The sequence below is a fragment of the Hypanus sabinus genome, chromosome 4 (genome assembly GCF_030144855.1).
Source record: "Hypanus sabinus isolate sHypSab1 chromosome 4, sHypSab1.hap1, whole genome shotgun sequence".
Lineage (NCBI taxonomy): Eukaryota > Metazoa > Chordata > Chondrichthyes > Myliobatiformes > Dasyatidae > Hypanus > Hypanus sabinus.
In genome coordinates, this window is record NC_082709.1 from 180,695,203 (window position 1) to 180,722,267 (window position 27,065).

General features: G+C 41.4%; 1 protein-coding gene and 1 long non-coding RNA gene across 12 annotated transcripts in view; one reads left to right on the forward strand and one right to left on the reverse strand.

Annotated features, from left to right (window-relative positions):
* The window catches only part of LOC132393545 (A disintegrin and metalloproteinase with thrombospondin motifs 5), an 84,285-nt gene extending 75,206 nt beyond the window's left edge, over nucleotides 1–9,079 (reverse strand). Inside the window, exon 1 of the mRNA XM_059968938.1 lies at nucleotides 123–9,079. The gene's annotated coding sequence lies outside the window, so the exon portion shown is untranslated. The remainder of the gene's footprint in view (nucleotides 1–122) is intronic.
* Nucleotides 1–27,050, forward strand: part of LOC132393547 (uncharacterized) — a 37,334-nt gene extending 10,284 nt beyond the window's left edge. The window contains exons 2-6 of one of the 11 annotated variants that reach the window (XR_009511927.1): nucleotides 69–220; nucleotides 9,612–9,684; nucleotides 20,092–20,145; nucleotides 22,724–22,929; nucleotides 24,891–27,050. This is a non-coding gene — a long non-coding RNA (uncharacterized LOC132393547). Of the gene's footprint in view, nucleotides 1–68; nucleotides 221–9,451; nucleotides 9,504–9,611; nucleotides 9,685–19,667; nucleotides 20,243–21,736; nucleotides 22,157–22,723; nucleotides 22,930–24,890 lie in introns of those variants that run through there. The other 10 variants (XR_009511930.1, XR_009511926.1, XR_009511924.1 and 7 more) reach the window with 10 other exon arrangements.
* Nucleotides 27,051–27,065: the final 15 nt, after the last annotated feature.

Genomic DNA, 27,065 nt, shown 5'->3' on the forward strand with positions numbered 1-27,065 from the left:
TAAGTGAAAAAGGAACTAGTGCTTTCCCAGTGTATATGACAAATAAACTCTTCTTGGGCTACTCTCAGATACAGATAGTGACTTTAACCAGCGTTTTGATGACATACTCTGCCATCTTCATCGGGGATGATGCCTGGCATGTCTACCACCGGCCTACCTCATCCAAATCAGAAGAACCAGAAGAGATTCCTGTGGAACACCGCTCATCATTGATCTCCAGGTAGAATGTGTTCCACCTAATATCACCGTCTTCCTTCTGTGGGCAAGCTAATTCTGAATCCACATGGCCAAGTTTCACTGGATCTCATGCTTTATGCTTTCTGCTTTCTGAATGATCTTACTGTGGGGAAACTTGTCCAAATCCTTACTAAAATCCATATACATCACATCACTCTCTACCCTCTGTTTTGTCATCCCCTCAAAGAATTCAATCAGGCTCATGAGGCATGACCTGCTCCTCAGAAAGCTAATGGACTCTGTTTTCTGTAAAATAGATTGTTTTTATAAACCATGCACCCCACCAAATCTCCTGCTCTTTGACTAAACCTGTATTACTGAAGGATAGTCTGTCCTTCAAAACAAACCTTTCAAAATTATTTGTATCCATTTAGAAAATAAGACGATAAGATATTGGAGCAGGATTAAGCCATTTACCCCTTCAAGTCTGCTTCATCATTTCATCATGGCTGATCCAATTTTCCTCTCAGCCACAATCTTCTGCCTTCTCCCAGTATTCTTTCATGCACTGACCAATCAAGATCCCCAGTGGCCACACATTTTAATTCCACTTCCCACTCCCATTCTGATATGTCCATCCAGGACCTCCTCCACTGTCATGATAAGGCCACACTTAGGTTGGAGGAACAACACCTTATATTCTGTTTGGGTAGCCTCCAATCTGATGGCATGAACATCAATTTCTCAAACTTCCGGTAATTCCCACCCCCCCCCCCAATTTCCCATCCCCTTGTCCCTCTCTCATGTTATTTTCCTTGCCCGCTCATTGCCTGTCCCTGGCCCTCTTTCTTCTTTCTTCTGTGGCCTACTGTCTCTTTCACCAATCAACTTCCTGGTTCTTTGCTTCATTCCTTTCCCTCCAAGTTTCACCTATCGCCTGGCGTTTCTCTCCTCTCCCCTCACCTTTCAAATCTTCTCCACAGCTTTTTTTTTCTCCAGTTCTGCTGAAGGGTTTTGGCCCAAAACATCGACTGTACTTTTCTCAATACATGCTGCCTGGCCGGGTGAGTTCCTCCAGCACTTTGTGTGTGATTCTACGCCTTGGTGCTATTGGCACGGGTGACACATTCATGTTTCTTTTGTGATTGGCTCTAAAAGAAGTCAAGATGGTGCCAAGCTACGATCTTCATCAAGATTCAAGGTTACAGCTCAGGCTTAGTTGGTTTCTTAGGTTTTGTTTCAGTTTGTAGCAATGGTTTGGGGATGGAGGGAGGAGTTAGGGGTCAGGTTAGGGAGGGAGGAATGGGGCTTGTTTCACTGTTGTTACATTGTGGCTTGGTATGTATCTGTTCTGTGTTCTGTGTTGTTCTGCTGAGCGTGCTGGGCATGCTATGTTTGCACCGAATGTACGACCATAGTGCCGTAAGTCCATAAGATATAGGGGCAGAATTAGGCCATTTGGCCCATCGAGTCTGCTCCACCATTTCATCATGGCTGATCTATTTTTCCTCTCATTCCTGATTTCCTGCCTTGTCCCTGTATCCCTTCATGCCCTGAATAATCAAGAATCTATCAACCTCTGCCTCAAATGTACTTAAAGACTTGATCTCCCCTGCTGCTTGTGGCAACTAATTCCACAGATTCACCACTCTCTGCCTAAAGAAATTCCTTCTCACCTCTGTTCTAAAAGGATGCCCTTCTATTCTGAGGTGGTGTCCTCTGATATTAGACTTTCCCATGTTGGGAAACATCCTTTCCACATCCAGTCTAACAAGGCCTTTTAACATAAGCATTCGATAGGTTTCAATTAGGTGTGACGATCGTGGGCTGTTCCCAGCACATCCTTTGTTGTGATGGTTGTTAATGAATAAGATGCATTTTGTTGTATGTTTTGATATGTGTACATGTGATAAATAAAACTGAATGTGAATAATTGAAGAAGAATGGTGTAGTGAGGGTATAGATATTCCTGATACTGTACCCATTCTGACACTATTAGTCTAGTTTTGAGATTTAATTTTGAACAGTGTATTTGCACGTGTAAAATCCAACTCTACTTGGGATTCGGAGACTTAGCATTCTCTTTTATCACTGTACTAATTTTAGAAGTGACTGGAAATTTTCTAAACATTATATAATTCACTTGACACAAAATTGGTTGCACTTCACATGGCGTGAGATCCCTTTAGACAGCTGGTCGCCTGTTCAGAGCTGAAACTTGAACTGATTCTAGTTTTTCACCATATTTATCAAACTGCCACCAAGGTACAAGTGTTTCACCACCAAGCCCAGAAATCTGAAGTTAATGGCCATCTGTTAAGTGGTGGGGTTTAAAGCTTGGTTGTGCATTCTTACTGAAGTGTACTCAAACAATTCAATTAAAGAAATTATAACTTTTTTTTAGCAGCATCACACAATCAAGTGTTGCTGGAAGATCATCAATTCAGTGAAAGTTGCCCCTTAGTTTCCCTGAGCTCGTTGATGTTCCGGCATGGTGAGATGTCCGTAAGGGAATGCTGGTGACTGACATTCCCACATTCCCGACTGTGGGAGTACATGCTGAGGGACGCATTGAAGCTCGGCACATCCAACACAAGAGTTTTGTGGGGAAGGACCACAGCCTAGGCTCCTTCCGCATCTGGCATTGAGGGGTCGATTCCAGCAGGAAAGCCACTCAAACAGTGGAAGTCCTGAGTGGCAAAGGTGCTATCCTAACACTACCATGTATAGATTCAGCAGAAACTGAATGCATTGGGCATTATACCATAAGACATACGAGCAGGATCAGGTCCTATGACCCATCAAGTCTGCTTTGCCATTCTTGGCCAGAGTGGCATGGGAGTGTAGTGGTTAGTACAACGTTTTACAGTACCAGTGACCCGGATTCAATTCCCGTTGTTGTCTGTATGGAACTTGTACATTCTCCCTGGGACTACGTGAGTTTCCTCCCACAGTCCAAAGACAGACCGGTAGGTAGGTTAATTGCTCATTGTAAATCAGCCTGTGATCAGGCTAGGATTAAATTGGGGGATTTGTGAGCATCACCGCTCAGAGGGCCGGAAGGGCCCGTTCTGTGCTACATCTCAATAAACAAACAAATAATAAATAAATAATGTTGACTACTTATTCTACTCCATGGATGCTGCCAGACCTGCTGAGTTCCTCCAGCACTTTGTGTGTGTTGCTCTGAACTTCCAGCATCTGCAGAATCTCTTATCTTTATGGCTGATTTATTTTCCATCCCAACCACCATAGTAAGAATACTAAGAATATAAAGTGCTTTGCATGGTGTTAATTCCTTTTTATATATGCTTATTATGAATAAGGTTTATTTTGGAAATATATATATATATATATATAAAGATACTCACAGTCTCAGAATCTCTCAATGACAGATTGATCTATGTATCTAACATGTAGGAAGAGGAGAAGGTCATAAATCCTCTTGAGCCTGTGCAGTAAGATCATAGCCGATCGGACTATTGCATTCAAATTCTTCATGACTGATTTCCACAGCTCATGATTCCCCTGTAGTCCAGAAATCTATTTCAGCCTTGAACATATTAAATGACTTGGCATCCACAGCTCACTGGGGTGGAGAATTCCAAAGATTCCAGCGACAGAAGGCTGCAGAAGAATTGAAATGCCATGGAACTTTATTAGAAGAATTAACGATAAGCTATGGACAGGTCTGGGTTACATCTAGTGTGAGGACTGAACGTGATATCATAGAATTTCCACAGCACCGAAAGAAACCATTTTAGCTATTGTGTTCATGCTGACTTAAAATTCATTTAAAGATTAAATTAAGCTGGAAGGATCAAAGCAGCTTATTGCATAAAGCGAGTTCTCTTGGCCAATTCTTTTAGATGGTGAAGTACAGTAGGATAAGGCAGCCTCTAAAATGGGTAGTTCACATTGCCCAACACATCACCAACACCGACCTGTCTGTCAGCAAAGTGAATTTTCAAAGTACATATATGTCACCTAATACAAACTTGAGATTCATTTTCTTGTGGGCATTCACAGTAAATGCAAAGAAAACAAACAAAATAACAATAAAAAAAATGAGCACTAAATAGCAAGAACATGAGATGAAGAGTCCTTGAAAGTGAGTCCATAGGTCATGGGAATAGTTCAGTGCTGGGGCGAGTGAAGTTCACTGAAGTTATCCCCTCTGCTTCAGGAGCTTGGTGGCTGATGAGTAATAACCTGGTGATGTGGGTCGTGAGCCTCCTGTGCCTTTTTCCTGGTTGCAGCCGCAAGAAGAGAGCATGGCCTGGGTGATGAGGATCCCAGATGATGGGTGCAGCTTCCCTGTGAGAGCTCCCCATGTAGATGTGCTCAATGGATGTAGATAGATAGACAGACAGGTATCTATATATGGAAAAAAGACCAGTACTATCATGAAGGATCCACCCACCCTACTTATGGACTGTTCGTTCCACTCTCATCGGAGAGGAGTCATCCAGACCAGGGCTACCAGACTCAAAAACAGTTACTTTCCCCAAGCAGTAAGGCTGATCGACACCTCCACCCTCTAACCTACCCTTCTACTCCACACCAACACTACATAGGCATCAGTCACACCTTGCCACAGCCCCTCAGCATGTTTCATCCCTCCATGCACTGCCACTTTACAGTATACTTACACTCCACATCTCACACCTACAGTCACTGTCCTATTGTGTTTTCATAGGCCCCGATGCTACTTAGAAGAGTTCCTCCTGCCAGCAATCATTTTAACGTCACCCGGCAAGGGTGCCCTTTAAGTCCCTTACTTTTCGATCTGGCCATGGAGCCATTGGCGATTGCACTTTGTAGTTGTGCTGAATTGACAGGGATTTGGGCGGTGGGGGGGGGGGGGGGGGAGGAACGGATGCTGATCACAAAGTCTCTCTTTATGCTGATGATCTTTTACTTTTTGTATCATACCCGACTACCTCCTTATCCCCAATGTTTTCACTCCTAACAAATTGAGCCAGCTTTCCGGATACAAACTTAATTTACTTAAGAGTGAACTCTTTCCAATAAATAGAGAAGCACAATTATTAGAATTTCATAATCTCCCTTTTAAAGTAGTAAATAATCAATTTACTTACCTTGGCATTACAGTAACAAGACGTTGTAAGCGTCCTTTTGGAGAAAATTTCACTAATCATTTAGATCATACAAAACAGAGTTTAGCACAGTGGTCACCCTTGTCCATGTCTCTGATAGGTCGAATTAATGTTGTTAAAATGTATATCCTTCCTAATCTTTTATACTTATTTCAATCTTTACCAATTTTTATTTCTGAAGCTTTTTTTTGACCCATTAGATTCTATTATTTCGTCCTATCTATGGAAGGGCAAACGTCCCAGACTAAATAAAGCTCACCTTCAAAAGGGTAGGTGGTATGGCCTTACCCAATTTTGTTTATATTACTGGCTTGCCAACATACGTCGTTTTATTTTTCAATCTTACTTTTATAATCAGTCTCACTGCCCAATATGGGTAGCAATGGAGTTGAACTCTAACAAGGATCTCTCCATCTCCGCGCTTCCTTGCCATTTGCTTAAATCAATTGTTAATCCGGTTGTCAGACACGCTCTGAGAATATGGGCTCAGTTCAGAAAATATAACGGGCTTCTCGGTTTCTCTCTCTCTAGTCTTATTCTACATAATCATCTTTTTCAGCCTTTTATGCAGGATTTAACGTTTCTAGACTGTCGCAGAAAGGGCATTAGGTGCCTTGAACATCTTTTCATAGATAAGCACTTTGCAACTTTTGAACAGCTGTCTGTAAAGTTTGGTCTACCTAACAGTCATTTATTTAGATATCTCGAAATTAGACATTTTATCAATCCTCTAATACCAAACTTTCCTGAGGTACCCGATAAAAATGTTGTGTATTTGTTTCTTCGTATGAATCCGTTGGGTAAAGGTTTAATTTCTACAATCTGAAATACAAACATTTGTTAACAATGTTGAAGCGAGTCCCTTTTGACAAAATTAATACTGCCTGGGAGCATGACTTAAATTTTCCTTTGTCTGACGAAGTTTGGGATTCAATTCTCAAGTCAGTTAATTCAACTTCTCTATGTGCTTGCCACTGACTTTTACAGTTTAAGGTTGTACGTCCAAAACTAAATTATCGCGATTCTATCCAGATATTAGTCCCTGTTGCGATAAGTGCAAAGGGGGCGAAGCCTCTTTTATTCATATGTACTGGGCTTGTCTTAGCTTGGAGAAATTCTGGAGATTTTTTTTTAAACTTTATCTCATATACTTAATTGCTATTTGGAACCTAACCCTCTGGTTGCTCTTTTCGGTACTTCGGGAGAAGTTGACATGCATTTGACTCCGACTAAGTGTTGTACATTGTCTTTCGCCTCTCCTTTGCCCAGACATGCAGTCCTTCTTAGGTGGAGAGATGCTGCCCCATCCACTCATGCTCAATGGCTCAGACACATTATGTCCTCCTTAGACCTTGAAACGATTCATTATTCACTTCTTAATTCAGATAGAAAGTTCCAAAAGGTGTGGAGACCTTTTCTTGAATATTTTCATAATTCCTATTTAGACTAAGGGTGCATTCCTCCTTTTTTTTTTGCATTTAAATCCCTTACTTCCAGCTTCTTATGGTTAAGATTTATCAGTTTTTTTTTGATGTGTAAACATATTATAGATTAGGTAGTAGGCAATATACCTTCTTTTTATAAATACAGCTCTGTGGTGATAAAGTTCTGATTAACTTTTTTATATATCATAAGGTTGGCTTGGAGTTGGTGGGGCGGTAACTAACTTTATACAATTCCACTATGGGTGCTTTTTCTTAATTGTTATGATGTGTACATTTGATATGTTTGTTTTGCACTGTATAAACCCTTCCTTTTACTTTTTTTTGTTTTGTCACATTGTAAAAACTCATAAAAAATTATTAAAAAACCAATCATTTCGACACTTTATCATTTTCTGTCAGTCACCTTATGTTTGGACACTCCTGCACCTAGCGTCACTTTATGTGCATACAATCAATCTATGTATATAAGCTAATCTTATGTATATATGACCATACTCAAACAGTTTGTACATTGTGTTTATAGCATTGCAATTATAATCGTATTTATTGTGTTTTATGTTCATTGTGTTTTTTATGTTTCATCGGTTCCGGAGTAACTTCCATTTTGTTCTCCTTTACACTTGTGTACTGAAGAATGACAGTAAGCTACCTTGAATCTTGAAGAGTCATTGAGTCATACAACACTACAGTACAGAGACAGGCTCTTTGGCCCATCTTGTTATGTTTTGTAACTTCAAAACATGAAATTAATTCAAAGAAACTCACGGGGATTCTGAAATGTGGGTGTATCTTTGTTTTTTACTTTAAGCAAGGTGCACACGTATCACGTGATAGCGTGGTGATGTATTTAATTAATGTAGTTTTACATATAACCTGTACTTAATTAGTTAAATGAACTAGAATGCTTAATCTAACACATATATAAACATGATTACTCGCATATTATTGAAATATTAAATACACAACACTTCCAGTCTGTGCTGAACTATTAATCTGCCTAGTGCCATCTACCTGCCCCTGGACCACAGCCCTCCAGACCACTTCCATCCATGAACTTATCCAACCTTCTCTTAAATGTTGCTATTGAACCTGCATCCACCATTTCTGCTGGAAGCTTGTTCCACTTCCCACCACGGTCTGAGTGAAGATGTTCCTCCCTTTAAATCTGAGTAGCCAGGGCATCAAAGGTTATGGTGAGAAGGCAGGGGAGTGGGACTAAATGGGAGAATGGATCAGCTCATGATAAAATGGCAGAGCAGACTCGATGGGCTGAATGGCCAACTTCTCCTCCTGTCTCTTATGGTCTTATGGTCTTAAATGCTCACCTATCAGCCTTAACCTGTCCTCAACCCTGTAATCAGTTAATAGTCTCACAGCTAACATAAGTGTGCGTGTTGTGTAATGACTGGGTCAGGAAGCATCTGTGAATAAAGAAACAGCCAACATGCTCAGGTCAATTCTCTTCATCACAGCTATCTCCACAGATGCAGTTCTGCATTTTAAAATTTTATTTCAGATTTCCAACACCAGCAGTGTCTGTCCACATTCGTTAAAATCTACTTTTACACTTACCTTCCTGTTCAGCTGTTCCAGGTCAGTCCTAAAACAATCACTCGCAGCACCTTACAGTCCAGGTGATACCCTCCACCCCCATCTGAAAGCTGCGTCCTCTGGTTCTCTGGTTTTCTTAAATTAAGAGAACTTTGTAGGTTGTACTTTTTGAATTCTCACCTACTGGCATCCTAAAATGAAAACCTTCTAGCATTGCATCTTATCTGCACCGTGGAGAGCATTCTAACTGGTTGCATCACCATCTGGTATGGACAGGCCACTGCACAGGATCAGATAAAGCTGCAGAGGGGTGCAAGCTCACCCCAGCTTCATCATGTGCGCTAGCCTCCCCAGCATCGAGGGTACCTTCTAAAGGCGATGCCTCAAAAAGGCGGCATCCATCATTATGGACCCTCACCATCCAGGACATGCCCTCTTCTCATTGCTACCATCAGAGAGGAGGTACAGAAACCTAAAGGCACACATTCAACGACTCAGGGATAGCTTCTTCTCCTCTGCGATCTGATTTCTGAATGGACATTGAACCCAGGAACACTACTTCACAACTTCTTTTTTTGCACTAATTTAATTTAACTATTATTTACTGTAATCCAAAGTTTTTATTACTATGTATTGCAATGTATGGCTGCCACAAAATGACACATTCACAACATATTCCAGTGCTATTAAACCTAATTCTGACTCTAGACATTTAACCCTTGTGCACTACGTCAGTTTTTCCCCTCTCTTTTTGCACTACTTATTTAATTTAATTTTTATATGCATAATTTTTATTGTAATTTATGGTTCTTTTTGTATTGCAGTGAATTGCTGCTGCAAACCAACAAATTCCACAATGTATTGTATGCCGGTAATGTTAAACCTGATTCTGATTCTGATTTTCTGACTTCAATAGTATTATATTTTTTCATTGCTATTATCTTACTAACTTTGTTTTGATCCATCTCTGATTTAGCATTAGTTTCCATGCAATGTTCAGCGCCCTATTGTTGTAGATACTAAGCTGAGTGCAAATTTGTAAATGTAATCAAGTTTCCCCCCTACCATTTTCAATGCAGTTGCTTTGGTTTTGATGACTGTTATTTTCGTGCCATAATTGTAAAAAAAGGTTGATGTCAAATTTGATATTCCTTTCAGACCCTCTTTTTCCATTCCTTCTCATATGTCTTGACACTTCGCTATTCTTTTCGTAAGTCCATTTCTAAGATCTATGCTCACTTTGCATTTTATATGTCTTTTCTTTTAGTTTTGTAGCATTGCTCTTTTATCATTGTTGTTTTTTTTCTCTCTTGCCCAGTAGAGAAGGAGCATTCAAGATGGCACAGAGAGCCTCAAGGCCGTACATTGTGAACACTCAGAAACAGCAGAAGGTGTGCGTCTATTAGTGTAAAATGCAGTGAAGTTGGCTCCAGGGGCAACCCTAACCCTACGACGTGTGGGATGTGGGAAGTCTGGGGGACCTCTGGTCTCCCAGATAAATATATCTGCACCAGGATGCACTGATCTGCAGCTCCTGAGAGAACATGAGCTGCAACTTGACGACCTTCAACTCATACAGGACAATGAGAAGGTGATAGACAGGAGCTACAGGGAGGTAGTCATCCCTAGGTTTGCAGGAGATAGGTAACAGTGTGACATTCAGGAGAAGGAGAGGAATTGCACAGACAGTGCAGAGTACACCTGTGGCCATTCCCCTCAATAATTAATGTATAACATTAGATACTATTGAGGGGGACGACCTACCAAGGGGGAGTCACAGTGACCAGGTCCCTGGCACTGAGTCTGCTGTCATTCAGTAGAGCAGAGAGGTGAAGAGGACAGCAGTGTTGATAGGAGGTCCTGTAGCCAGAGCAATGGAGACGAGGATTTGCAGGTGCGTTACTGGCATTTGGATGGTATGTAGCCTCCTGATGCCAAGATCAGGGATGTCTTGGATTGTGTCCATGGCATTCTCAAGGGTGAAGGTGAGCAGACAGAAGTCTTAGTGCACACTGGCGCCAATGACATGGGTGGACTAGGTGATGAGGTTCTGATGAGAGATTTTAGGGAGCTAGGTAGAAAGCTGAGAAACATGACCTCCAGCGCAGTAATCTCTGGATTACTGGCTGTGCCACATGCCAGCGAGGGTAAGAAGAGGATGATTTGGCAGGTGAAGGTGTGGCTGAGGAACTGGTGCTGGGGGCTGGGGTTCAGATTTATAGATCATTGAGATCTCTCCTGGGAAAGGTATGACCTGTACACAAGGGTTACACCAGAACCTGAGGGGGACAATATCTTTGCAGGCACATTGACTGGAGTTGTTCAGATGGGTTTAAACTAACTTGGCAGGGGATGGGAACTGGAGCTGAAGAAGAGGTAGTTGGTTTGCAAACAGAGGCAATGTGTAGTGAGACTCCCAGCAAGGAGAGGCTGATGATAGGGTAAAATTAAAATCAACATGATGAACTGGAAAAAAACAGACAAAATGGAAAAGGTGAATACAGGACTAAAGGTGTTATATTTGAATCTGCGCAGTATACGGAATAAGATAGATGAACTTACAGCATTGTTATAGATTGGCAAGTATGATGTTGTGGGCATCACTGAATTATGGCTGAAAGAAGATTATAGATGGGAGCTTAATGTCCAAGGATACACAGTGTATTGAAAGGACAGGCCGGAAGGCAGAGGGGGTGGCAAAGCACTGTTGGTAAAAAATGAAATCAAACTATTAGAAAGTGGTGACATAGGGTCTGAAGGTGATTATTCATTGTGGATAGAGCTAAGGAACTGCAAGGGTAAAAAGACCCTGATGGGGGTTGTATCCAGACTTTGAGACAGTCATAAGGATATGGTCTACAAGTTACAACAGGAGATAGAAAATGCATGCCAAAAAGGCAATGTTACAATAGTCATGGGGCACTTCAATATGCAGGTAGAATGGGAAAATCAGGTTTGTGCTGGATTACAGGAGAGGGAATTTCTAAAGTGGCTATGAGATGGCTTTTTGGAGCAGCTCCTGGTTGAACCCACTAGGAAATCAGTTATTCTGGACTGTGTGTTGTGCAATTAACCGGAATTGATTAGAGCGCTTAAGGTGAAAGAACCCTTAGGAGGAGGTGATCGAATCACCCTGCAATCTGAGAAGAAGAAGCTGGAGTCAGATGTACAGTGGTGCTAGAAAGTTTGTGAATCCTATAGAATTTTCTCTATTTCTGCAAAAATATGACCTAAAATGTGATCAGATCTTCATGCAAGTCTTAAAATTAGACAAAGAGAACCTAAATAAATAAATAATGCAAATAATTATACTTGTTTATTTACTGATTGAGAAAAAATGGTTTACTATCACATGTATTTATTGGAAAAAGTATGTGAACCTTTGCTTTCAGTAACTGATGTGACCCCCCCCCCCCCCCCCCCCGCCCTTGTCCAGCATTAACTTCAAACAAACATTTCCAGTAGCTGTTATTCTGATCTGTCTTGGAGAAATTTTAGGCCATTCCTCCTTACAAAACTGCTCCTACTCTGGGATGTTGGTGGACTTCCTTGTATGAACTGCTTGCTTCAGGTCTTTCCACAAAATTTCTACAGGATTAATGTCAGGACTTTGACTCAGCCATTTAAAAACATAAATTTTCCTCTTTTTAAACCATTCTGTTGTTGATTTACTCTTGTCTTTCGGACCATTGTCTTGTTGCATTAACCACTTTCTACTAAGTTTCAGGTGATGGGCTGCTACCCTGACATTCTCCTGTAAAATGTCTTGATACAGTTTTGAATTCATTGTTCCCTCAATGATTGCAATCCGTCCAGGGTTTCAGACAGCAAAGGAGCCTCAAACCATGATGCCCCTTCCACCATGCTTCACAGTTGGGATGAGGTTTTGATGTTAGTGTGTTGTGCCTTTTTTTCTCCAAACATAGCAATGTGCATTTTTGTCAAGAAGTTCAACTTTTGTCTCATCTGTTCATAAAACATTGTCCCAAAAGCATTGTAGAACATCCTGCTGGTATTTTGCAAACTTGAGTTATGCAGCAATGTTTTATTTTAGAGAGCAGTGGTTTCCTCCATGGTGTCCTTCCATGAACACCATTCTTGTTCCGTGTTTTTCTTATGGCGAGCACATGAACAAAGATTTCTGCAGTGTTTTGCTGTTACCCCTGGGTTCTTATCCACCTTCCTCAACAGTGCATGTTGGGCTGTTGGTATGATCTTTGCTGGATGCCCACTCCTAGGGAGAGTAGCAACAGTACTGAGTTTGCTCCATTTGTAGAGAATTTCTTTTACTGTGGACTGATGAACACTCATGTCTTTAGAAATGCTTTTGTGCCTTTTTCCAGCTTCATGCATCTCTACAACTGTTCTTCTAATGTTCTCTGAAAGTTGTTTTGATCACAGCATGGTGCACATAAACAGGTTTTTCTTGAGAAGAGCAGGCTTTGTCAGTAACCTGACTTTGTGTGTCTTTTTTTAATATCGGACAGGGCGCCTATACAATCCACACCTCCAATCTCATCCCATTGATTGGACCACCTGACTCCAAATAGCGTTACCCCAGAGGTTCACAAACTTTATCCAACAAATACATGTAATATTGGATCATTTTTCTTAATAAATAAATGAACAAGTGTAATTTTTGTGTTATTTATTTAATCTGGTTCTCTTTATCCAGTTTTATGACTTTGGTGAAGATCTGATCACATTTTAGGAAATATTTTTGCAGAAATAGAGAAAATTCTATAGCGTTCATAAACTTTCTAGCACCAGTGTACAGTATAAGTATTACAGTGGAGTAAAGCAAATTACAGAGGCATGAGAGAGGAGATGGCCAGGACTGATTGGAAAAGAACACTGGCAGGATGACAGCTGAGCAGTAATGGCTGGAATTTCTGGAAGCATTTCGGAAGGCACAGGATATACACATCCCAAAGAGGAAATATTTTAAAGGAAATATGACACAACCGTGGCTAACAAGGGAAGGCAAAGCCAACATAAAAGCTGAAGAGAGGGCATATATAGAGCAAAAATTATTGGTAAGTTAGAGGATTGGGAAGCTTATAAATATGAACAGAAGGCAACTAACAAAGTCATTAAGAAGGTAAAGATGGAATACAAAACTAAGGTAGCCAATAATATTAGAGGATACCAAAGGATTTTTCAGATATATCAAGTGTAAAAGAGAGGCAAGAGTGGATATCGGACCACTGGAAAATGATGCTTGAGAGGTAGTAATAGGGACCAAGGAAATGGCAAACAAACTGCATCAGTCTTTACTGTGGAAGACACTAGCAGTATGGTAGAAGTTCCAGGTGTCAGGGTCATGAAGTGTGAAGTTACCATAACCAGAGAGAAGGTTCTTGGGAAACTGAAAGGTCTGAAGGTGGATAAGTCACCTGGACCAGGTGGTGTATGCCTCAGAGTTCTGAAAGAGGTGACTGAAGAGATTGTGGAGGCATTACAAATGATCTTTCAAGAATCACTAAATTTTGAAATGATTCTGGAAGACTGAAAAACTGCAAATGTCACTTCACTCTTCAAGAAGGGAGAAAGGCAGAAGAAAGGAAATGATAGGCCAGTTAGTCTGACCTCAGTGGTTGGGAAGATGTTAGAGTTTATTGTTGAGGATCTGGTTTCATGGTACTTGAAATCACATGACAAAATAAGCCATAGTCAGCATGGTTACCTCAAGGAAAAATCTTGCCTAACAAATCTGTTGGAATTCATGAAGAAATAACAAGCATGATAGCCAAACAAGAATTGGTTGATGTTGATGGAATTGATGGCTTTTTTCCAATGTTTGCAGACGATATGGAGGGGCTGGTAGTTTTGAGGAAATAGGAATGCTACATAAGGAATTAGACAGATTAATAGAATGAGGAAATGGAATATAGTGTCGGGACATGTATGGTCATGCACTCTGGTAGAAGAAATGAAAGGGTTGATTATTTTCTAAATGGAGAGAAAATACAAAAATCTGTGGTGCAGAGGGATTTGGGAGTTCTTGTGCAGGATTCCCTAGAGGCTAATTTGCAGGTTGAGTCTGTGGTGAGGAAGGCAAATGTAATGTTATCATTCATTTCAAGAGGATGAGAATATAAAAGCAAGGATGTAATGTTGAGACTTTATAAAGCACTGGTGAGGACTCACTTAGAGTAATATGAGCAGTTTTGGGCCCCTTATCTTAGAAGGGATGTGCTGAAACTGGAGAGGATTCAAATGAGGTTCACGAAAATGATTCCGACACTGAATGGCTTCTTGTATGAAGTATGTTTGATGGCTCTAGGCCTGTATTCAATCGAATTCAGAAGAATGAGGGGTGACCTCACTGAAACCTATCGAATGGTGAAAGGCCTTGATAGAGTGGATGTGGAGAGGATGTTTCCTATGATGGGAGTGTCTAAGACCAGAAGACTCAGCCTCAGGATAGAGAGTAATCCTCTTAGAACGGAGATGAGAAGCAATTTCTTTAGCTAGGGGTGGTGAATCTCTGTAATTCTTTACCACAGGCAGGGTGGAGGCCAAGTCTTTTTGTATATTTAAGGCAGAGCTTGATAGATTCTTGATTGGTCAGGGCATGAAGGGATACAGGTGCAGGAGACTGGGGCTAAGAGTAAGAACTGATCAGCCATGATGAAATGGCGTAGTAGACCCATTGGGCCAAATGGCCTAATTCTGCTCCTATGTCTAATGGTCATGGTGTACCAACTTGTCCACCTCCTAAGTCAAAACCTGTCCCACCTGTGGAAAGAGTTTTCATTTCTTTCATTGACCTCCAAATTAACCTTCAGCGAATCCTGCACAAGAAGTCCCAAGTCCCTTTGTGCCTCAGTATTTTGTATTTTTTCTCTTCATTTAGAAAATAATCAAACCTTCCATTTCTTCTACCAAAGTGCATGAGCATACACTTCCCGACACTGCATTCCATCTGCCATGTTTGTCCATTCTCTTAATCTGGCTAAGTTCCTCCATAGCCTCGCCTCTTCCTCAAAACTACCTGCCACTCCACCTGTCTTCATATCATCTGCAAACTTTTCATCAAAGCCATCAATTCCATCATTCAAACATTGACATATAATGAAAAAAAGAGTTGATCCCAACACAGACCCCTGTGAAACACCACTAGTCACCAGCAGCCAGCCAGAAAAGGCTCCCTTTATTCCAGCTCTTTGTCTCCTGTCAATCAACAATCACTTTATCCATGCTAAAATCTTTCCTGTAATACCATGGGCTCGTAACTTGTTAAGCAGCCTCATGTTTGGCACTTTGTCAAAGGCCTTCTGAAAATCCAAGTACACAACATCAACTGATTCTCCTTTGGCTATCTTGCTTGTTATTTCTTCAAAGAATTCCAACGGATTTGTCAGGCAAGCTTTTCCCTTGCGTTAACTTATTTTATCATGTGCCTCCAAATACCCTGAGACTTCATCCTTAATAATTGACTCCAACATCTTCCCAACCACTGAGGTTAGATTAACTGGCCTATAGTTTCCTTTCTTCTGCTTCTCTCCTTTCTTGAAGAGTGGAGTGACATTTGCAAATTTCCAATCTTCTGGAATCTAGTGATTCTTGAATGATCATTACTAATGTCTCCATGTTCTCTTCTCCCACCTCTTGCAGAACTCTGGGGTGTACACCATCTTGTCCAGGTGACCTTCAGACTTTCCCGTTTCCCATGAACTTTCTCTCTAGTTACAGTAACTTCACACACTTCATGCCCCCGACACCTGGAACTTCCGTCATATTGGAAGCATCTTCCACAGTGAAGACTGATGCAAAATATTTTTTCAGCTTGTCTGTCATTTTGTTGACTCCATTACTACTTCTTGTCCAGCATCATTTTCCAGTGGTCTGAGATCCATTCTCACCTCTTTTAATATTATTGGCTAGCTTACTTTCATATCATCTTTACCTGCCTAATGACTTTTTTAGTTGCTTTCTGGTGGTTTTTAAAAGCTTCCTAATTATCTCACTTCTTATTAATTTTTGCTCTATTGTATGCCCTCTCTTCAGTTTTAATGTTGGTTTTGACTTATCTTGTTAACCATGGTTGTGTCATCTTACCTTTAGAATAATTCTTCCTCATTGGGATGTATAAATCCTCTACCTTCCAAATTGCTGCCAGAAATTCCAGCCTTTGCTGCTGTGTCACCATCCCTGCCAGTGTTCTTTTCCAATGCTACTGACAGGAGAAGGATTAAAGGCAGGTTACTGGTGCTTTAAAAGCAGTCACTTCGGGTAGATGGTTCTTGTCAACCGTGGTTGGCAGCTCATCTATGAGAAGGAAAACTCTGATCTCAAACCTCTGCTGCTTTGTGGCTACACACACTGATGGGGAAGGCTTCAAGAGTAAACCCTTAGGGAAAAATCTGGAACTGGAGTCCCTAAGGCAGTCCTATGTTGAGGTCAACCTGACTGCCAACTCCTACAATGCCGCTGGTGCCAAACTGTTTTAGTCTCTTTGTTCCTTTGGATTCCTCAGATGCTTGGAGTGAGGGAGCCTGCTACGTGGGCAACAGCTTGCTTTCCTTATTAAACTGTCCTGGCTCGTACATCTAGACAGCTGGGACACAACACTGACCTACAGAGGCTTCAGTGTATTTTTGAACAATTTTCACTGATGTGTCTTCACTCATTGGTCACACAAGTGACTGCAGATGTGGAATCTGGAGCAAAACAACAAAACACTGGAGGAACTCTGAGTGTCGGGCAACATCTATGGAGGGAAATTGATAGTTGACAATTTGGTTCCAGACCCTTCACCTTGAGTCAGACAAACAAGATGCTGGAGGAACTCGGTCAGCACGCAGTCCTGTTGAAGGGTCTTGATCTGAAGAATGGACTGTATATTTCTCTCCACTGATGCTGCCTGACCCACAGAGTTACTTCAGCTTTTTGTAGGTGGCTTTACTAATATCAGCTCTGTCAAACTTAATATCTTCTTCTTCTCTTGGCTGTTAACCCCCAGTGGAGCATAGGCCATTGATGACCTCCGGTCTCCATCGTCCTCTGTTCTCCATGGTGGATCAGGAACATTCCCATCAATTAATTTTGGATTCAGTGTCTCTCCTCCATTTGTTCTTCATACATTCCTTTTTTCTCTTTCCTTGGGGATTCCATTTTAATGCCTGCCTGTTGATGTTGTTGGTTGGATTCCTCAAGGTGTGGCCAATGCATCTCCATTTCCGATTGTGTATTTGCATCTATGTCAATTCCTGTTTGGTGTTTTCCTGCACTGTTTTGTTGGCTACTTTGTCAGCCCGTCTGTTTAGAATCCTTCTTAGGCACTGGTTGATGAAAGCCTACTGTTTTTATAGCATCTTCTTTGTTGTTCTCCATATCATATCAGCTTTGTAGAATTTAGCGTAAAAGTCTCTTATGTTGAATTGTTCATCTAAAGAAAAACAACTTGTTTTACATTTCTCCCTTTTAAATCATACAACCAGCTCCATGATAGTATGATCATTATTAGAAGGACATTAATTGTTGGGCCGTTAACTAAAATGGCTAATTAGTCATTGTTATAGTTATATGGCCCATGCTTGTTTAGTATCAGAGCATAGTGTTGCAAAAATACCTATCTTGAACATACTGAAGAAATTTGCTCTCTTTTTAGCTAACTTTCTCACCCCAATCTATTTGAATCTTATTATGTTTGAAAACCAATCTATCTTTATTATACACATGCTGGTAGCTGTATTTTTGCATTCTACTATGCCACATCTCTCAACAAGATTTTATACAAAATGACTAACAGGGACCTAGATAGTTCACTATCCTTGAATCAACACGCACAAAATGCTGGAGGAACTCAGAAGGTCAGGTAGCATCTATGTAGGGCATTGAATTACATTGGACAATCCATATTCGAAGCCTCCTCCAGTAATTCTCTCCAACTCTTTCTGTGTTTCATCAGTGACTGTATTGCTGCTGCTTCATGTAACCATGCTGAGCTCATCAATTTCATCAACTTTGCCTCCGACTTACACCCTGCCCTTCAATTTACTTGGTCCATTTCTGACACCTCTCCCCTTTCTTGAGCTTTCTGCCTCCATCACTGGAGTCAAACTGTCTACTGACACCTTTTATAACCTACCGATTCCCAAAGTTATCTTGACTATAGCTCTCCCAAACCTGTCTGCTGCAAAAATGCTATTCCCTCTTCTCCGTTTCTTCATCTCCCATACATACGTTCCCAAGGTGCAGCTTACCTTTACAGGACATTCTCCTCCATTGATGCTGCCTTCTGCTGCATCTCCTCCATTTCTTGGACATCCATGCTCACCCCATCTTCCCGCTACCTTAAGAGGGATAGAGCTCCTCTTGTCCTCACCTATGAGCCCATGTGCCTCTGCAGCTTCCACCATCTTCAAGGGGTTCCTACTGTTACGCTTCTTAACTCCAGAAATTAATCAAAATAAAAACACGGAAGAGCTGGGGATAACTCGTGTATGTTTAGTCTCACTTTACTTCTAGTGAGGCGCATAAATACAACGTGCTGGCATAATGACTTATGCCGTTCACGTACTTAGTACTTACAACTCATAATGAATTATGTAAACAAAGAATGCTTAATTAAACATTATATTTACAATATTACTCAAATACTACTGAAATATTAAATGCACGACACCTATCATCCTATGCATCTTTACCTCCCCACACTCTCCACTTTCTGGAGAGATCACTCCCTTCGTGATTCCCTTAACCATTTGTCCCATCCCACTAATCTCCCTCCTGGTGCTCGTACCTGAAAGTGACAGAAGTGCTCCACCTGCCCACTTACCTCCTCCCTCACCTCCATTCAGGGTTTCAAACAGTCCTTCCAGGTGAGGCAAATCTTCACCTGTGGATCCGTTGGGGTCATCTATTGTATCTGGTGCCCATGATGTGTCCTCCTCTACGTTGGTATGACCCAATATAGTTTTTGGGATCATTTTGTCAGGCATCTCCGCTCCATCAGATAAAAACAGAATTTCCTGGTGGCTAAACATTTTAATTCCAATTCCCATTCCCGTTCCAACGTGTTAGTCCATAGCCTCCTCTTCTGCCAAGATGAGGCCACTCTCAGGGTGGAGGAGTGACACCTTGTATTTCATCGTGGTACCCTCCAACCCAATGGCATGAATATCGATCCCTCCATCATCACTATACCAAATGTCAGTTTTACATTCTGTATCATTAATAGTGATAGAAGACATAAGATGTACAAGATGTAAGGCATAGTGGAAGGTGTAGAATGTATAGGGTGTAGTGGAAAGTGTAGAATATATAGGGTGTAGTGGGAGGTGGAGAAGATGTGGGGTGTAGTGGGAGGTGCAGATGATGTAAGGTGTAGTGGGAGGTGTAGATGATGTAAGGTGTAGTGGGAGGTGGAGAAGATGTGGGGTGTAGTGGGAGGTGCAGATGATGTAAGGTGTAGTGGGAGGTGTAGATGATGTAAGGTGTAGTGGGAGGTGGAGAAGATGTGGGGTGTAGTGGGAGGTGCAGATGATGTAAGGTGTAGTGGGAGGTGTAGATGATGTAAGGTGTAGTGGGAGGTGGAGAAGATGTGGGGTGTAGTGGGAGGTGCAGATGATGTAAGGTGTAGTGGGAGGTGTAGATGATGTAAGGTGTAGTGGGAGGTGGAGAAGATGTGGGGTGTAGTGGGAGGTGCAGATGATGTAGGGTGTAGTGGGAGGTGGAAAAGATGCAGGGTGTAGTGGGAAATGGATCATCTCTATACCATATGGCATAGTGATGATCCAATAGTTGAAACCACTCCGCTCCTCACTCCATTTTCTCTATTTTTTCTGCAGATGTTATAACCTGATTTAAGGCAACACCCACAAAATGCTAGAGAAACTCAACAGGTCAGGTAGCATCTATGCAAATGAAGATGGTCAACGTTTAGGGATGAGACCCTTCTTCAGGACTGAGAAGGAAGGGGGAAGATGTCAGAATAAAAAGGTGGGGGGAGGGGAAGGATGCTGACTGGAAGGTGATAGGTGAAACCAGGTGGGTGGGAAAGGTCAAGGGCTGGCAATGAAGGAATCTGATAGGAGAGGGGAGTTTCTCTGTTCTTCCTGTGACCAAAAAAATGATGTACAGGTAAGGGTTAGTAAATTGTAGCCAGGCTATGTTGGCACTGGAAGTGTGGCAATACTTATAGCTGCCCTCAGGACAATCCTGACGCAAGTGACATTTCACTGTGTTTTGAAGTACATGTGGCAAATAAAATTTAAAAGTTCAAATTTCAAAGTACATTTAATATCTAAGTCTGTAAACTATATACAACCTTGAGATTTATCTCCTTACAGGCAGCCATAAAACAAAGAAATCCAATAGAACCCATTAAAAAACCAGTCAAATACCCAATGTGCAGAAAAAAACAAATTGTGCAAACAATGAAATATAAGCAAATGACATTCAGAACTAAAGTTAATGGAAGTGAGCTTCAGTTCTAATAGGGATAATCTCTTTAATTTCATACAAATCGTTAATATAACAAACCCTTCTGACATGGATGACTTCTACATGTCCAGTATAGAACATATATGATTTATCAAAGTCAAAAGGTTAGTTCACATGGGATCCAGGGTGCACCAGCCAATTGGACATAAAATTGGAGTCAGAGGATGGTAGAATAGAATTGTTTTGGGGACTGGAGTCCTGTGACCAGTAGTGTGTCACAAGGTTTGGTTGTAGATTCATTGTTGTTTGTCATCTATGTGGTTCGAGGGATTAGTGCTATTTGTCACACGTACTTCGGAACATACAGTGAAATGCAACGTTTGCATCAAGAATGCGCTGAGGGCATGTGGCAAGTGCCACCATTCTTCCAGCATCTACACAATGTACCCATAATTTACTAAAGTTAACCTGAAATCTATTTTTGGAATGTGGGAGGAAACTAGAGCACCCAGAGAAAACCTATGCAGTCATGGGAAGAAAGCAAATATGGCTTCTTAAGGCACTTTTAATATATTTGTCAACAATCTTCATCATCATCATTATATTCTGTGTCAAGTCAAGTTTATTGACATTTAGCTATATACATACATGTAATGTATATAACCATGTATATAGAAACAAAACAACATTTCCTTGAATTAGGTTGTAAGGCACAGCAGTAATTATAGCACACATCACACACGATAACTTATGAAGGTAAGGATAAATCTACAGATGAATCATGCATAAATAACAAACTAAAGTACAAAAGGATCTAGAGCTTTCCCAGTAAATATGATGACATATATTCGATAGTAAACAAGTTGGGAGAGCGGAAACCTGATTGGATGAGGACTAACCAATCATGAGGGAGGAATACAGGGGAATAAATACCACTGGACTAGACATGCCCAGGCATCATTCCTGAAGGAGATGGCGGAGTTTGTCATCGAAATGTCGGTTATAATCAGTACCAGTATCCGGCTGGAAGCCCGAGAAGGTATTATTCATCAAACTAATGTGCATTAATATTAAATATTGTGGGAGCAGATTAACCAATGCCACTTCAAGTATAACATAACAGAGGGTTCTGAAGCCTGGAAGAAAAAACTGTTTCCTCTCTTAACCGTTCTTGTTTTTATGCATCGGAATCTCCTGCCTGATGGTAGAAAGTCAAAGAGGATGCTGGGTGGATGAGTGGGATGACATAGGCAATCATGGTCTTAGACATAGGCAATCATGATTGTTCTTGGCAATATTTTCTACAGAAGTGGTTTGCTATTTCCTTCTTTTGGACAGTGTCTTTACAAGAGGGGTGAGCCCAGCCATCATCAATACTCTTCAGAGATTGTCTGCCTGGTGTCAATGGTCGCATAACCAGGACTTCTGATATGGACCAGCTGCTCCTATGGCTTCATGTGACCCTGATAGGTGAGGGGCTTGGGGTTAAGCAGGTGCTATACCTTGCTCAAGTTAGCAGAGGGAAGTTACCACCTTGGTAGAGATGTATCACCACTCCACCACCCTTGACAACTGTGTCTTGCAGTTGAAGGGGATTTGATAGCTGTACCTTATATCAGTCACCATCCAGCTCAAAGTTATTGCATCCCCTTTAATTGCAGAGATAAGGATCTCGACAAATATGTGAAAAGCACGTTATAAAGCTGTATTTGCTTTCATACATGGCACCTCTGGATAAAATATCATCTAAACCTTTGAGACGTGCCAATACAATATAGGCCACACTATAAATCAGTTCTCTTTATATAAAATAAAGGTTGACCTATATTTAGATTCAGATGGTTTTTATTAACTATATGTTATTCACTTCAAAAATGTTTTCCATTAAAATAGACCATTTCACCAATATCTATATATTTTCATAATGATATTGAATCAATTATATGTTGATGAGGTACTTGAAAATGTAAATGCATTTTATTTATTATTGTCCCAAAGAAACAACATATAATTTAATTTTTTGTTTTTGTTTTGTAGAGATGTGCATTTAAAGATTGCCCAGTTCTGGCACTGTGGAAAGAAGTGTTCCATTCAGAGGGGAAAATAGAGAGAAAAATAACAAATCTGTGTGTGGTCATAACTGTATGATCCATTACAGTAATCACTGATATTCAAAGGCAAACAAACTTCCAAGTACAAAGAGCTGCCATAAAATATTCAGAATTCTCCTAATGACTCAGTAGGTAAGTGCAGCATAGTTCTTGGTCATACAGATTCAGATCCAGATCCATCCCTCTTGGATAAATACCATTGCAGACCAGTGCTGTGAACTGGACCGTCAACTTGTTGCTCGGGGTCTTGGGCTAGATATGTATTTTTATTGCATGACTGTTTCTTGGTTGCTATTTTGAATGTGCCATGTATGTTTTGCACTTTGGCCGGAGAGGAACGCTGTTTCATTTTTTTGTATCCATGTATAGTTGGGTGATAGTTAAACTTGATTTGAGTTAATTTGAAATGATAGCTTCTGACAGAGTAAGATGCTACATACAACAGTATCTGGTGTTTACAGAGAAGAGTGCAATAAGCAAAAACAAACTTCTAGTGAGCTTCAGTTCTGTGGTTGAAAATGTTTTGTTAATTGGAGAGGTCAGAGGAGAATGGCCAGACTCATTCAAGTTGATAGGAAGGCGACAGCAACCCAAATAACCACACGTTACAGCAGTGGAGTGCAGAAGAGCACCTCTGAACACACAACACATCGAACCTTGAAGTAGGTGGGCTCCAGCAGCAGAAGACCATGAACACTCACTGTATCTTGTAATTTATAGTACACAGTGTATTGCTCTGTATTGCTATCACAAAGTAACAAATGTCATGACATATATCAGTAATAATGAATCTGCCTCTGATACTTTGAACAGACAATGACTACTATTGCAATATTTCTTTGCTATCCTTTTGCATAACTTACTTTATTTAATATATAAGATCATAAGACCATATGATATAAGAGCAGAATTAGGCCATTTCTTCATGACTGATCGTATTTTCCTCTCAGCCCCAATCTTCTGCCTTCTCCCCATATCAAGAATCTATCAACCACTGCCTTAAATATACATAAAGACTTGGCCTCCATGGCTGTCTGTGGCAAGGAATTCCACAGATTCACCACTTTCTGGCTAAAGAAATTCATCCTCATCTGCATTCTAAAAGGACGCCCCTGTATTCTGAGGCTGGTCTTAGACTCTCCCACCATAGGAAATGTCACCTCCACTGTCCACTCTATCAAGGTCTTTCACCATTCAATAGAGTTCAATGAGGTTACCATGCCCCTTCCCCCCCATTCTTATGAATTCTAGTGAGTGCAAGCCCATGAAATGCTTTCTTATGACAAGCCATTTAATTCTGGAATAATGTTCATGAACCTCCTTTGAACCCTTTCCAGTTCAGCACATCCTTTCTAAGATATGGGGCCCAAACTTGCTCCCAATTCTCCAAGTGCGGCTCGCCAGAATTTTATAAAGTTGCAACATTGCATTGTTCCACTCCTCTTAAAGTGAATGCCAGCGTTGCATTTGCCTTTCTCACCACAGACCCAACCTGCAAATTAACCTGTCGGGAATTCTGCACAAGGACTCCAAAGTCCTTTGTGCCTCGATTTTTTTTTGTATTTTTTCTCCATTTAGAAAATAGTCAAAACTTGCATCTTTTTTACCAAAGTGCATGACCATACAATTCCTGACACTGTATTCCATCTGCCATTTCTTTGCCTATTCTCAAATGGGCAAATTTTTTCCTATATTCAAGACCTGTGGTATTTAACTAATTCTACCAAATTTCTGGAGATGTACTATTGAATATAACCTTAATATCGTTCGCAAACTTTTCAACAAAGCCTAAAGTTCCCCTTTTTCTGCTTCTCTCCCTTCTTGAAGAGTGGAGTGAAATTTGCAATTTTCCAGTCTCTGGAACCATTCCAGAATCTAGTGATTCTTGAAGGATCATTGCTAATGCCTTCATGACCTCTCTCAGAACCCTGGGGTGTACACCATCTGGTCCAGGTGACTTATCTCTGTCGGACCTTTCAGTTTCCCAAGAACCTTCTGTCTAGTAATGCACACGTTCTCTGCAATTTAAAACCTGCTTCAAGTAATTTTGGCAGAAGATTAACAATGTTAATTTTTCTTTGTTTTCTCAACAGATGCTGCCTCATCAGTTGAATATTTCCTGCATTACAGTTTGTATTGAAGCTTTTTTCCTATATTCAAGACCTGTGGTATTTAACTAATTCTATCAAATTTCTGTAGATGTACTATTGAATATAACCTGATTGCTTGCATCATAGTCTGGTACAGCAATTTGAACGTACAAGGATGCAGGAGCTGTAGAGAATAGTAAAAATGAGATTCTGCCAAAACCCTTCTTCTGGACGTTATGAGCACATCTGACCCATCATTATTTACTACAGAAGGTCATCATTAGGGGATCAGAGGTGGAGAGGGTCAATAACTTTAAATTCTTTTGTGTTACCCTATCAGCAAATCTGTCCTGTGTGTGTGGCCTCCGTCGGTTGTGGTCGACCATGGGTTCTGCGCCTCTGGTAGTCACTGGTTTGTCGAGCAGCGTCGACTGTGGCTATTGAGGCCAATCCTGGAATGGCAGGCTCTGCCACAGTTGCTGCATGTGTAGGGCGCCATGGAATTGTTGTCCGCTATCCGCTGTGCTCTCCGCTCCTCAAATCACTCTTTCGCCTTGCTCTAGGTGTTGCTGAAGAATACCTCGCCATTTGTTGCCGTCATCTGCTGTATCCTCCCGGCACTCTGTGCTGATTTTTTAAGGCTTTCATGTCGCGCTTGCAGATGTCCTAAAAGCGAAGCTGGGGTCTACCAATGTTTCTCTTGCCTGTTGCTGGTTCTCCGTAGAGGATGTCCTCTGGCAGTCTACCATCCTTCATATGACGGACCTGGCCCAGCCAGCGCAGTCTGCATTGTCTTAAAAGCGTGAACATTGTGGGAAGTCCAGCATAGGAGGGGACCTCAAAGTTTGGGACTTTTTCTCTCTCCAGGCGAAGCGGAGGATGTGGCAAAGGCTGTGCAGGCGAAAACTATTGAGTTTCCTCTCCTGCTTGGAGTAGCTGGTCCAAGTCTCGCTACCGTACAGGAGGGTGCTGATAACGCATGCATTGTTCACAGCAGTCTTGGTCTTTGTAGCGAGTTTTGGATTCTCCCAGACCCACGAGGAGAGTCGAGCAAAGATCGATGCTGCTTTGCCAATACACCTATTGATTGCAGCATCGAGGGACAGAGTGTCGCTAATGGTTGACCCCAAGTATGTGAGCTCGTGGACTATCTGAAATCTGTCCTGTGACAATCACAGAAGTGCCATCACAAAGGCATGACAGTTCTCCCACTTCCTTAAAAGTCATCTAAAACTTTGACAAACTTCTATAGATGTATAGTAGAGAGTATTCTGACTGGTTGCATCACAGAGTGCTGTGGAAACATCAGTGCCCAAGATCAGAAACATTTTCAAAAGCAACATGCAGAAAATGGTAGAGGAATTCAGCAGATCAGGCAGCATCGATGGAAATGAACAAATGTTTTGGGCCAAAAGCCTTCTTCAGGACTGGAAAGGAAGGGGAAGATGCCAGAATAAAAATGAGGGAGGGGGAGGGGAAGAAGGCTAGCTAGAAGGTAACAGGTGAAGCCAGGTGGGTAGGGTGGTCAAGGGTTGGAGATAAAGGAATCTGATAGAAGAGGAGAGTGGACCATAGAAGACAGGGAAGGAGGAAGGGCACCAGGGGGAGGTATAGGCAGGTGAAAAGGCCAGAATGGGGAATAGAAGAAGAGGGGAGGGGGAGAGAAATTATTATCACTGGAAGGAGAAATTGAAATGTATGCCATCAGGTTGGAGGCTACCCAGATGGAATATAAAATATTGTTCCTCATTGTGGCAAAAGAGGAGACCATGGATTGATGTGTTATAATGGGTATGAGAATAGGAATTAAAATGTTGGGCTACTGGCAAGTTGTGGTGGATACAGCCCAGTCCATCACAGGAAAAGTCCTTCCCATAATTGAGCACATTTACAAGGAGCACTGTCACAGGAAAGCAGCATCCACGATCAAAGACCCTCCCCATTCAAGCTATGCTCTCATCTCACTGCTGCCATTGTGGAGGAGCTACAGGAGCCTTAGCCACACCAGTTGGTTCAAGACCAATATTGCCCTTCAGCTATCAGACTCTTGAACCAGCATGGATCGCTTCACTCAGCTCAACTCTGAACTGACTCCACAAAATAAAGCAAAGAAGAGAAAATCTGCAGATGCTGGAAATCAAAGTAATACACTCAAAGTGGTGGAAGAACTCAACAGGT